This window comes from Scyliorhinus torazame, chromosome 14 (genome assembly GCF_047496885.1).
Source record: "Scyliorhinus torazame isolate Kashiwa2021f chromosome 14, sScyTor2.1, whole genome shotgun sequence".
In the NCBI taxonomy this organism is placed as follows: domain Eukaryota; kingdom Metazoa; phylum Chordata; class Chondrichthyes; order Carcharhiniformes; family Scyliorhinidae; genus Scyliorhinus; species Scyliorhinus torazame.
The window spans coordinates 56,326,580-56,341,111 of NC_092720.1; positions in this window are offsets into that span (position 1 = coordinate 56,326,580).

Consider the following 14,532-nt stretch of genomic DNA (forward strand, 5'->3'; position numbering starts at 1 on the left):
AGAACAGCTGGTTAGTCAGTTTCAGCGGGAGCTGTGTGGAAGTGGCTGCTGGGAGGTAAGTCTGTCCTTTAAAAGCACTTGTCTTTGCAGGGGCAGGCCAGTTGATTTCGGCGGGAGAACAGCTGGTGAGTCAGTTTCAGCGGGAGCAGTGCGGAAGTGGCTGCTGGGAGGTAAGTCTGTCCTTTAAAAACACTTGTCTTTGCAGGGGCAGGCCAGTCGATTTCGGCGGGAGTGGAGCTGGCTGGTTAGTCAGTTTCAGCGGGAGCTGTGCGGAAGTGGCTGCTGGGAGGTAAGTCTCTCCTTTAGTCGACCCACGGACTTCTGGGAAGACCCTCACCAATAAATTCTGATGGAGAGGAAACCCGAGACACTACACGTGTAGTGTCTCCCACCCGCCCTCCTCCTCTAACCTAATAATAAAATCCTTTGGTGTGAGGTAAGTACCATATTTTATTATTAGTAATTTTTTTTTATATAAAAAATTTAATTTAGTTGTTAGCCAGATCTTGGTAGAAAGTTAGAGGGAAGGGAGTGCAATGTTCCTCCTGCAGGATGTTTGAGGTGAGGGATGCAGTTAGTGTCCCTGCTGATCTTACCTGCAGGAAGTGCTGCCATTTCCAGCTCCTCCAAGACCGAGTTAGGGAACTGGAGCTGGAGTTGGAAGAACTTTGGATCATTCGGGAGGCAGAGGGGGTCATAGATAGCAGCTTCAGGGAATTAGTTACACCAAAGATTGGAGATAGGTGGGTAACTGTAAGAGGGACTGGGAAAAAGCAGTCAGTGCAGGGACCCCCTGCGGTCGTTCCCCTGAGAAACAAGTATACCGCTTTGGATACTTGTGGGGGGACGACTTACCAGGGGTAAGCCATGGGGTACGGGCCTCTGGCACGGAGTCTGTCCCTGTTGCTCAGAAGGGAAGGGGGGAGAGGAGCAGAGCATTAGTAATTGGGGACTCTATAGTCAGGGGCACAGATAGGAGATTTTGTGGGAGCGTGAGAGACTCACGTTTGGTATGTTGCCTCCCAGGTGCAAGGGTACGTGATGTCTCGGATCGTGTTTTCCGGGTCCTTAGGGGGAGGGGGAGCAGCCCCAAGTCGTGGTCCACATTGGCACTAACGACATAGGAAGGAAAGGGGACAAGGATGTCAGGCAGGCTTTCAGGTAGCTAGGATGGAAGCTCAGAACTAGAACAAACAGAGTTGTTATCTCTGGGTTGTTGCCCGTGCCACGTGATAGCGAGATGAGGAATAGGGAGAGCGAGCATTTAAACACGTGGCTACAGGGATGGTGCAGGCGGGAGGGATTCAGATTTCTGGATAACTGGGGCTCTTTCTGGGGAAGGTGGGACCTCTACAGACAGGATGGTCTACATCTGAACCTGAGGGGCACAAATATCCTGGGGGGGAGATTTGTTAGTGCTCTTTGGGGGGTTTAAACTAATGCAGCAGGGGCATGGGAACCTGGATTGTAGTTTTAGGGTAAGGGAGAATGAGAGTACAGAGGTCAGGAGCACAGATTTGACGTCGCAGGAGGGGGCCAGTGTTCAGGTAGGTGGTTTGAAGTGTGTCTACTTCAATGCCAGGAACGAAACAAGGTAGGGGAACTGGCAGCATGGATTGGTACCTGGGACTTCGATGTTGTGGCCATTTCGGAGACATGGATAGAGCAGGGACAGGAATGGATGTTGCAGGTTCCGGGGTTTAGGTGTTTTAGTAAGCTCCGAGAAGGAGGAAAAAGAGGGGGAGGTGTAGCGCTGCTAGTCAAGAGCAGTATTACGGTGGTGGAGAGGATGCTAGATGGGGACTCTTCTTCCGAGGTAGTATGGGCTGAAGTTAGAAACAGGAAAGGAGAGGTCACCCTGTTGGGAGTTTTTTATAGGCCTCCTAATAGTTCTAGGGATGTAGAGGAAAGGATGGCGAAGATGATTCTAGATAAGAGCGAAAGTAACAGGGTAGTTATTATGGGCGACTTTAACTTTCCAAATATTGACTGGAAAAGATATAGTTTGAGTACAATAGATGGGTCGTTTTTTGTACAGTGTGTGCAGGAGGGTTTCCTGAAACAATATGTTGATAGGCCAACAAGAGGCGAGGCCACGTTGCATTTGGTTTTGGGTAATGAACCAGGCCAGGTGTTGGATTTGGAGGTAGGAGAGCACTTTGGGGACAGTGACCACAATTCGGTGACGTTTACATTAATGATGGAAAGGGATAAGTATACACCGCAGGGCAAGAGTTATAGCTGGGGGAAGGGCAATTATGATGCCATTAGACGTGACTTGGGGGGGATAAGGTGGAGAAGTAGGCTGCAAGTGTTGGGCACACTGGATAAGTGGGGCTTGTTCAAGGATCAGCTACTGCGTGTTCTTGATAAGTATGTACCGGTCAGGCAGGGAGGAAGGCATAGAGCGAGGGAACCGTGGTTTACCAAGGAAGTGGAATCTCTTGTTAAGAGGAAGAAGGAGGCCTATGTGAAGATGAGGTGTGAAGTTTCAGTTGGGACGATGGATAGTTACAAGGTAGCGAGGAAAGATCTAAAGAGAGAGCTAAGACGAGCAAGGAGGGGACATGAGAAGTATTTGGCAGGAAGGATCAAGGAAAACCCAAAAGCTTTCTATATGTATGTCAGGAATAAGCGAATGACTAGGGAAAGAGTAGGACCAGTCAAGGACAGGGATGGGAAATTGTGTGTGGTGTCTGAAGAGATAGGCGAAATACTAAATGAATATGTTTCGTCAGTATTCACTCAGGAAAAAGATAATGTTGTGGAGGAGAATGCTGAGCCCCAGGCTAATAGAATAGATGGCATTAAGATACGTAGGCAAGAGGTGTTGGCAATTCTGGACAGGCTGAAAATAGATAAGTCCCCGGGACCTGATGGGATTTATCCTAGGATTCTCTGGGAGGCCAGGGAAGAGATTGCTGGACCTTTGGCTTTGATTTTTATGTCATCATTGGCTACAGGAATAGTGCCAGAGGACTGGAGGATAGCAAATGTGGTCCCTTTGTTCAAAAAGGGGAGCAGAGACAACCCCGGCAACTATAGACAGGTGAGCCTCACATCTGTAGTGGGTAAAGTCTTGGAGGGGATTATAAGAGACAAGATTTATAATCATCTAGATAGGAATAATATGATCAGGGATAGTCAGCATGGCTTTGTGAAGGGTAGGTCATGCCTCACAAACCTTATTGAGTTCTTTGAGAAGGTGACTGAACAGGTAGATGAGGGTAGAGCAGTTGATGTGGTGTATATGGATTTCAGCAAAGCGTTTGATAAGGTTCCCCACGGTAGGCTATTGCAGAAAATACGGAGGCTGGGGATTGAGGGTGATTTAGAGATGTGGATCAGAAATTGGCTAGCTGAAAGAAGACAGGGTGGTGGTTGATGGGAAATGATCAGAATGGAGTTCAGTCACAAGTGGAGTACCACAAGGATCTGTTCTGGGGCTGTTGCTGTTTGTCATTTTTATCAATGACCTAGAGGAAGGGGCAGAAGGGTGGGTGAGTAAATTTGCAGACGATACTAAAGTCGGTGGTGTTGTCGATAGTGTGGAAGGATGTAGCAGGTTACAGAGGGATATAGATAAGCTGCAGAGCTGGGCTGAGAGGTGGCAAATGGAGTTTAATGTAGAGAAGTGTGAGGTGATTCACTTCGGAAGGAATAACAGGAATGCGGAATATTTGGCTAATGGTAAAGTTCTTGAAAGTGTGGATGAGCAGAGGGATCTAGGTGTCCATGTACATAGATCCCTGAAAGTTGCCACCCAGGTTGATAGGGCTGTGAAGAAGGCCTATGGAGTGTTGGCCTTTATTGGTAGAGGGATTGAGTTCCGGAGTCAGGAGGTCATGTTGCAGCTGTACAGAACTCTGGTTCGGCCGCATTTGGAGTATTGCGTACAGTTCTGGTCACCGTATTATAGGAAGGACGTGGAGGCTTTGGAGCGGGTGCAGAGGAGATTTACCAGGATGTTGCCTGGTATGGAGGGAAAATCTTATGAGGAAAGGCTGATGGACTTGAGGTTGTTTTCGTTGGAGAGAAGGTTGAGAGGAGACTTAATAGAGGCATACAAAATGATCAGGGGGTTGGATAGGGTGGACAGTGAGAGCCTTCTCCCGCGGATGGAAATGGCTGGCACGAGGGGACATAGCTTTAAACTGAGGGGTAATAGATATAGGACAGAGGTCAGAGGTAGGTTCTTTACGCAAAGAGTAGTGAGGCCGTGGAATGCCCTACCTGCTACAGTAGTGAACTCGCCAACATTGAGGGCATTTAAAAGTTTATTGGATAAACATATGGATGATAATGGCATAGTGTAGGTTAGATGGCTTTTGTTTCGGTGCAACGTCGTGGGCCGAAGGGCCTGTACTGCGCTGTATTGTTCTATGTTTCAATGGGCCTGAGAGGTGTGAAAAGGGATCAATACTGGGAGAGATGTTTGAGAGGAAGTGGATGGGAGGATTCGGGGAGGGGGAGGGGTTTTATGGTAACAAAGGGCTGGGGTGGGCCAGGCCCAGTGGGCAGGGCCCAGATTTATGATGATGGCGGATAGGAGTGGCCGGGGGTGCCCCCCGGGGTCAGAATAGTAACGTGGAACGCGAGGGGTTTGGGGGGGGTGGCATTGAAGAGATCAAGGGTGTTTGTGCACCTAATAAGCTTAAAGGCCGATGTTGCCATGTTACAAGAGACCCACCTCCCACCTGAAGGTAAAGAACCAGATGAGATTCAGGAAGAGTTGGGTGAGCCAGGTATTTAATTCAGGGTTCGATAATAGACTTTGGGACTGTGGAGCGGGGGATGGAATATAGGGTATCTCTGTCCTCTGACGATTTATTGGATATTTCAGAGCCGGATATGTTGGTGGGGTACATAATAGGACTTCTCCAAAAATGTCATACAATCATAGAATTTACAGTGCAAAAGGAGGCCATTCGGCCCATTAAGTCTGCACCGGCCCCTGAAAGATCACCTTACTCAAACCCACATCTCCACCCTATCCCCGTAATCCCACCTAACATTTTGGACACTAAGGGACAACTCAGGACCTTCTCCTTCACATGGCCTCTGTGAAAACAAATTATTATCGCCCACCTAACCTGCACATATTTGTGACTGTGGGAGGAAACCGGAGCACCCGGAGGAAACCTATGCTGACACGGGGCGAAAGTGCAAACTCCGCACAGACTCCTGGTGGGAGGGTGAAGGCCAGCTTGGCAAGGTGGGACAATCTCTCATTGGCAGGTCGGGTGCAGGTGATTAAAATGTATGTGTTGACATGATTTTTGTTTTATTTCGGTGCCTGCCAGTCTTTTTACCCAAGGCATTTTTCAAGGAGATGGATGACTTGGTCACCTAGTTCATCTGAGGAGGAAAGGTAGCCAGGGGCAGGAAGGTCATTATTGGGCGACGAACACGGAAAAAGTGAGGAATTCAGTCGTGGTGGGGGAGTGTCCCGGTGGGTTAGGTTGGAGGAGGAGGTGGTGTTTCGGGGTTGAGGGCATTGGTAACAGCGCCACTTCTGATGGCCCCGGGCAAGTACTCTGGGAGTTCAGTGGCGGTGGTAAAGCTGAAGATTTGGAGGCAGTTGAGGCAGCAGTTTACGTTGTGGGCTGGGTCAGGGGAGTTGCCGATCAGGGGGAATCACAGTTTGAGCTGGGGAGGCTGAATGAAAGATTTCGGAGATGGGAGAAGAGGGGGATCAGGGTATTAAAAGTCCTGTTCCTGGAGGGACGTTTTACAAGGCTGGGGGAGAAGTATGGACTGTTTCACTGTTTTGTTAACTTTATTTTTTTTTAAATTTAGGAGCACCCAATTAATTCTTCCAATTAAGGGACAATTTAGTGTGGCCAATCCACCTAACCTGCACATCTTTGGGTTGTGGGGGCGAAATCCACGTAAACACCGGGAGAATGTGCAAACTCCACACGGACAGTGACCCGGAGCCAGGATCGAACCTGGGACCGCGAGGCAGCAATGCTAGCCACTGTACTCTATTTTGTTAACTTTTACCTGCAATCATGAATGGATGTATCAGACTGTATATTGAGGAGGCTGTTGTTTTTTAGGGATTGTTATTTTGTTTGTTTTTCTTGTTTGTTTGATGAAAATGTGGAGAATAAAAAGATTTTATTTTAAAATAAAAGTATCTGGAGGCTCTGCTTCAAGTTTGTGGTAAAGAATTCAGTGTGAAGTTTTTTTTTCTAGCTTCCCTTTTAGTTTTTATGAGCACACTATCATTGTGGCAAGAACTGTATTCCTGGTCCACTTGTTGCCATCTAGTGGTTGAAATATTTGTTATCCTACTGATAATTAGCATCAAACATGCCAGTTGTAGATCAACTAATCTAGCTCTCCAGCAGCACTCTGACAAATGATCAGAAACCTTTCATACTCTGCATATTTCCCAGTACATTAGATACCCAGGACAAAAGCTCATGAATTGCTGATCCAAGAATGTTGAACGAAGGAAGACCGCAAATAACCTCATGTTTTGCTGGATTGTTTTCCCCTCTGTGAAGCAATGCAAACTATTCCCCAATCCTCCCAATAGGTTTACATATCTTTACAGAGCTTCAACCATTTTTTATAATTAATCATTTCTTTATGCTCCACAGGGTGAGGACTGTCAGTCTAAGAAATATTGCACAATCCTTTTTAGCTGAAGGATCACGATTAACCATTTCCTGGTCAGGCATCTTTAAATATTTGCATAGCCCAATGCAAAATAAGGCTCCTCTGACTTTGGAAGAAGAGCACGCTAAATGGCACCAGCTGAATTATTTTCCATTTCTCGTATCGGACTTTCCAAATAAGGTGTCAACTGTCCATCTCTTCACGTATAATCCTCGCAACCATCCCAAAGGACATTCATGGGACAGGCCCAAATAACTTGAGGTGAATGGAGAGAGTCTCAGCACATTTCTGGGTTTCCATGATAGTTTTTAAGACTACCAAATCTCATTTGCACATCTATAGATGTTCACCAATCTTCAATATGCATTTACAAAATAATCAAAGCAATTGAAATGCTGTTTTTCAAGACAAAATATTTGTCTGTCCTTCAAAACTTTGGGCTTGTATCATTTAATCAAAACATTTGAAGGAATTAATTTGGAATGGTAAATATTATTTACAGTGAAGTTGTGTTTTGAAAGTCTTTTATCAATGTGTTCTATATGTTATGGGCCAGAGTTTAGAAAACTCCAAATTATATCATAGAGTTCACCTGACCTACAACTGTTTATTAATTTACGAGGAGCACAAGGGCCTACCTTTCAGGTGTTATTCAACAGAGGCTTTAAGCACTTTTATTCTAAAACAAAGTTTATTCAACAAATTCCGTTAACATTTTTATAAACACAGAGCATTTTTATCAACAACAAGCATAAATACCCCACACAGCTACAGTACTCTCTATATAACCCTTAATAACTTCCCTTAACTGCTTCAATTTGATAACATCCAATAAAAGGGACAGCATGGTAGCATAGTGGTTAGCACAATTGTTTCACAGCTCCAGGTTCGATTCCCAGCTTGGGTCACTGCCTGGGCGGAGTCTGCACGTTCTCCTTGTGTGTGCGTGGGTTTCCTCTGGGTGCTCGGGTTTCCTCACACAGTCCAAAGATGTGCAGGTTAGGTGGATTGGCCATACTAAATTGCCCTTAGTGTTGGGTGGGGTTACTGGGTTATGGGGATAGGGTGAAGGTGTGGGCTTGGGTAGGGATGCTCTTTCCAAGAGCTGGTACAGACCCGATGGGCCGAATGGCTTCCTTCTGCACTGTAAATTCTATGAAAAACCAGAAAACACTTTTCAAAGATGTGGCCGAGCACACAACACTCAAGACCTGGTATCTTTAAGACTGCAGTATGGATACTTCTTTAAGACTATGGTACTTTTCAAAACCACAGGTTTGATTCCTTCCAGAAAACAGTTATCACTTTTAAATTATCAAGTGATCTGGAGACACCTTTTAACATGCAGAGAGAGAGAGAGACTTCTCTGTCTGAATCCAGCTTCCAAATGTGTAAATGAAAGTAAAGTTCAGAGCCACAGCCAGCTCCCAGCTCAAAAACAAAATTAAAACCCAAGATCCACAGCCCCAGCTTCACCCACACAATGACATCACTGAAGCCATTTGAGAAGACAAAACATTTCTTAAAGGGACACTCCAATGACATTTGTTCATTTTTTTAAAGCATCTTTATTAGTGTCACAAGTCGGCTTACATTAACACTGCAATGAAGTTACTGTGAAAATCCCCTCGTCTCCTCTCCAGCACCTGTCCGGGTACACTGAGGGAAAATTCAGAATGTCCAATTCACCTGACAGCACGTCTTTTGGGACTTGTGGGAGGAAATGGGAGCACCCGGAGGAAACCCACGCAGACACGGGGAGAAGGTGCAGATTCCGCACAGACAGTGACCCAAGCCGGGAATCGAACCTGGAACCCTGGCGCTTTGAAGCAACAGTGGTAACTACTGTGCTACCGTGCCGCCCATTCATCAAATGGATTATGTTGGTGTTTGAATTTCAGCTGTTGTGTTTTCTGAATCATTTTGTTTTCAACCAACCACTAGCTCCAAACAGTGTGGTTTCAAAAGGTGACTAATTAAAGACTCCACCAGCAGCAGCCCCCACCCCCCCCCCCCCCCCCATTTTGCTTGCTCAGACCCCAACATATTGCTTCCCTTCTGATGAATGGTCATTAACCTAAACTAGTAATTTTGTTTCTTGCCACTAGATGGTGCCTGATCTGCTGAGTTTTGAGATTTCCAGCATCTGCAGTATTTTGCTTTTGGATTAAAATATCTTTCCCTCTGGGCTGCAGAATAACCGCACTAAATTCAGCTAGAAAGTGGATTGAATGTGCGAGGAGCAGCCCATTTAGCATCCACAGCACCATTTACTCCGACTCCTATTTGATTAAACATTTCAAGACATTAATTAAATCACCGTGCAACCCGAGTGCACAGCATTAAGATCCCAAGTTAAATAGCTTATTTACTATAATTGTCCATATTGTAGATACGGCTGCTGCATCCTTTGGTGTGCACTTGAGACGCTGAAGCTTTTTGTATCACCATTATACATTTTTTTTATTTCTTAAAATACATGCATTTGAACGGGGTCTCACAGTGTCCTAAAGTATTTGTCAGCTACTGAAGCACTTTGAAGATTAGTTGATGATGTATTGTATTAAAATACGTAAAAATAACCACTTCAAAATCTTTAACAACATCAACTGCAATAATGTCATTCTTGTCTCGAAGTTTGATTCGACCCCACTTGTTGGGTGGATCTTTTGGTAATTCCTCAATTCCTGCCTCTCTCTCTCACACACACGCACCTATTAAGAACTCGTTGCCACTGGGATAGTGAAACAAAAACAAAATGCTGGAAAAATTCAGCAGGTCTGGCAGCATCTGTGGAGAGAGAAACTGCATTATTGTTTCAAGTCAATGACTATTTTTTTGAACTGGAAAAGGTAGAAAACATAGAATTCCTACAGAAAGAGGCCATTCAGCCCATCGAGTCTGCACCGACCCTCTGAAAGAATACCTTACCTAGACGCCCTATCCCATAACCCACCTAACCTGCATACCTTTGGACAGTGGGAGGAAACTCCGGAGCAACTGGAGGAAATCCACACAGACACGGGGAGAAAGTGCAAACTCCACACAAGTCACCCAAGGCTGGAATTGAACTTGGGTTTCTGGTGCTGTGAGGCAGCAGTGTTAACCACTGTACCACAATGTCGCCCAGAGGATAACATTAACTGCACAGTAAAGCCTGTAAATTACACACTGCTCCAGGATTGGTGTTCAATGTCTTTTTCTTGTGTTGATTTCAAAATGGCCTTTGTACAGGAAAGTATTCAATAAAATGGGAAGTTCTTTTTCCATCATCAATACAGGACTAGAAATGAAATGAATGAAATGAAAATCGCTTATTGTCACAAGTAGTCTTCAAATGAAGTTACTGTGAAAAGCCCCTAGTCGCCACATTCCGGCGCCTATTTGGGGAGGCTGGTACAGGAATTGAACCGTGCTGCTGGCCTGCCTTGGTCTGCTTTCAAAGCCAGCGATTTAGCCTTGTGCTAAACCAGCCCCTTATTTCTGGAATTTAACCAGACGAACACTCAGTCCCAGAGTTTGAGTTCTGCTCAGTTGTCTCCCACTGATTGGCGTCTCTGTATTTTAAATTGTAGAAAGGCTTGATAAAGTGAAAGCTGGCTAGTCCATAATTTACAGTGGCATGTTATTTACGGTCTTCTTTTGGTTTTTTGGCAGAGTTGGTTTAAATTTCATTATACATCCCAAACAGCTATTAGTGCTCAACCTTGAACTGTGCTCGTGTCCCTATGAACTCTCCATTACCACTTTCCACCTGGGCAGTGGCGGACCTACATTTTTGGGGCCCTGAAGCTTGAACTGTTATGGGGGCCCCTTCGCAACCAGCAACAAGGTCTGGGTAACCACTGTTATCTTCTTCAATGGGGTAATTCCACGACAGATCACCACAAATATTTTTAAAATGTAACCACTACATCTCAGATTTTGATTAAAATTGCTGTACTGGATTATCTCACATGTCAAAGTCACTGGTGTGAATAAAAAATTCCTATGCCTTATAGTTTTCGAGTTATAGGGGGATGAAAATTAGGGAAATGTTATATACATGCTTGATACATCATAGAATGATGAAATAAAACATAGAAAAGACCACAGTCAATATAATCTTTTATTTTAGACACCTATGAGAATAAATACTACATGAAGCACATTTTATAAAATACTCTTTTTTTCTGTTTTTTCTAGCAACATAGTCACATACAGTTTTGTCATATGAGAGCTTCCTTGCAATGTCATTTTCTAGAGATGTTCATGCAATAAGTTTAATGGCCCCCATGAAATTTCCATTATTTGGTGAGCCCACTTCTCCTCATGACCTCTAAATGCCAAACCTTTTTCACTTAAAAACTTTATAACAGCTACAACTCTTTTCAGTACTTCAAATATGGTTTTTCTCATCTGTTCTTCAAGTTGCTGATCCACAGTATTTTTATTTGACTTTCTTGTTATCTAACACAACATCGCCCTCTTATGTTCCATGCTGTCTTCATGATTCTCCAGAGTTCTGAGTACATTCATCCAGTCAGAAAACCCACCTGGTTGTAAGTGATGTTTGGCATTTAGAAAAGAGTTTGCAAACAAAACAGTATATACAGCCTTTGCTCTTTGAATAAACTAACCAGGATCTCATCACAGTCTGGCCATTTTTCAATCTTTTTTCAAAATATTTGTTTGAGAAACTTTTGTTTTGCTCCTTGTAAACCCTGCTTGATTCGGTATATACATCATCTGTTTTTTTATTTTGAAAAAACCTATGTCTTGCATTAAACAATTCTGTATGAAATCATTATCAACTGTTATGGGCCAGTTTTCAAGGTCACTGTATTCTTTTGAAATCACGGAATTTGCTTCCTGTTTCATGTCTCTGTTTGTTCTGCTGTACTTTCATGTTGACCACTGTGATCATCATCTGTATCAAAAGCATCAACAGTGGGTTGAATATTGCTAGAAAGAGCTCCCATGGTTTGTGCACTATCACTGGCTTCAATGGTGTTTTCTTGGCTTGTTTCAACTGTAGGTGTTGACAAACTTGACATTGCAAAATAGTTTGTTAGTTTTTGCCATTTAGAGATTTTGTCAGATCGCTTTTCATTGAGTTTGCGTTTTTGGTATCCACTTAAGTACTTTTGTGAACTCATCGTTATTCCTCTGGGGTCTTGACCTCTGTTAAAAAGGGAAAAAAATTACATTAGCCACAGCAGAACAGCCAACTTACCGCGACACTCCGCCTTTACAACATCTGTGCTACTGACTCTCAAACTTTGGGATTGTTGAAATATATACAACAAAAAATTAATCAATTGAGTCGTGCGACTATTGTCGCGTGCTTGGAAAGGAAAAAATTTTAGGTCTACTTTCTGAGAAAGGTTTTTTTAAAAAAACCCTTCTCAGAAAGTAAAGCGCCATTTTTAAAGATTTATAATAAATAAGCTAAATAGGCTAAACTGGGCTATGTTCAAGCTAGCCTACGCTGTTAGGCAAGACTAGGCCACCAAAACTCATAAGCTAAGGTAATGTAACACAATTTTACCATTATTTGAACACTTTTCATAATAAACCCCTGTAATTTAACACAAATTCACCCTTTTATTACTTTTTCATAAGTACTTGTAATATAGTATTAGCCTAGGTTATGCGGTCGTAGCCTACCTTCCGTTCACCTCTTCATAAAAACAATAGGCTTAGGCTAATCTAACACTATTTCACCTTTATCACTTGCGTTACTTTTCTAAATATAACATTTATTTCTGAGTAGGGGTAATTAAAATATTGTATCCTTATGAACACTTTATTGAAAAAAATTCTTGTCTGGATCGCTATCACGAGTGCTATCACGTTAGCATTGTGATTGCCTTTTCAACGGCTCCCCTTTTTTGTGATGACACGTCATCTACTGTTTGTATTTCTGTCAAAAATGTTAATAGTGTTTTAAATTATTGATAATTTTTATATTAAATATATTTAGAATGAAACATCCTTAATTTGAACGTTTTTTTCGTTTATGGCTAGCCTACATGATACTTTAATAACCTTTTAATTTTTATTTTAACTATTATTTTGTATTGAATTACACTATATTATTAATATTATTCATTTTTAAAAACCCCTTCTCATACAGTAGACCCAAAAATTTTTAGCAGTGTAGACTAAAGTCGCTTCTGGGGCCCCTCCGGGATTAGGGGCCCTGAAGCTTAAGCTTCATTAGTTTCATAGTAGATCCGCCCCTGCACCTGGGTAGGATTCCCTGCCTTCCCTCCTATCCAACCCAATCTTCTACTGAAACCCACATTCATGCTCTCACACATGCAGAATTAATTATTCTTATGTTTCTAGCCAGTCTCTACTTTTAATAATAATTTCGTTATATCGTCCTATTCCTACAACTGATTCCCTCGCGTACTTATGATTCAGTTCCCTCAATCCTATACACTTAAGCTTTATCTGCCTTTCAAATCTATGTTTTTCTTTCCCTCGTGCCTCCACACAAATTTCTGTTCCTTCCCATCTAGACTTTTGTCGAGCCTCTCTTCCTCTTCACCCTTGTATTAATGGCCATGCCTTTATCTGTCCCATTGCCTTCTCTTACAACCCTTTGTCTTCCTCCTCCTTTAAGATCTTGACTAAAACCCACCTCTGACTCAGCTAGCATTCCTCTGGATATCTTACACTCCATCTCCATTTACCGTTCACCTGAGGCATCTTGGATTGTACTTTTCTATGTTAAAAGTGCTGAATAAATGCAAATAGCTACATTTATGATCATTTCAATCCAAATATAATACATAAAGTAATAGCTTGTAACTGATTCAAACGCTGTACTTATTGAATTTGCCATTTAGTACAATGCCCTGCCTGTGTGTCTAATCAATGCTTGATAGGCCAAAAAATATTTGCAATATTGAAGAGCACATTCAGCTTTGTCTTGCTCTTGCTATGAGCACAATTCTTCAGTTGTCACCAGGTATGGATGGGACGAGTGATTAAAGTAACTCGTGCAGATACAATCTGTGCTTTTCTTCAGCCCAGGTAGGGACACCCTCCCTTGGTGCATCATCTTAAGTAGTAACTCCCTAACACTCAGTAGCAAAGGGAATATTGTCTGCTTGTCAAATGGGCTGTTGTGGGCAGGTCAATGTCTTTCCTAACACCAGAACTTCACTTTTTTGTAATAAGCTTTTTTAAGATGCACTGCCTAATCAGCCAAGTAATGTTCAGAACAAGCACTATACAAACCTATCTGATGAAGAAATTTGAGCGTTTTCATGTCTATTTTAAGGAGGACTAAAGTAACGCCTATGGAGCAGGAGTTGTCAGGGGAATGTTCACTTGGGAGTACGGACTTGAAACCCTAGATTCAAAGGGTGAATACTTCTTTTTTTTAAGCACATCTTTACACCCACACATCTTTGGGGAATAGTGGGGGTGGTGGGCGGAGGGAGTGATGGAAGGATTCTTGAGCTGATTGTCTGCCCGGTGAATCATGTTGAATACTTGGTAAGGTTGCATTCAAAGCATTTGTTGTCGATTGAAAGATAATCCTATCAATCTCCCAAAATAAGGAACTGATCTCTGTTCCATTGACTTTACAGTGCAGAAGGATGCCATTCGGCCCATCGAGTTTCAGGCTACTCTCCTGCGGCATCATAGTTTGGAAAACTTGAGTTTAATGCTTAAGAATGTTTAAAATCATTCTAAAATGTTTCATAAGATATAGAACAATGAACAAAGAAAAGTACAGCACAGGAACAGGCCCTTCGGCCCTCCAAGCCTGTGCCGAACATGATGACCTAACTAAAAAAGAACTTCTGCCCTTACTCGGTCCATATCCCTCTATTTCCTCCCTATTCACATATCCATCCAAGTGCCTCTTAAATGTTGCTAATGTGTCTGCTACCACCACAT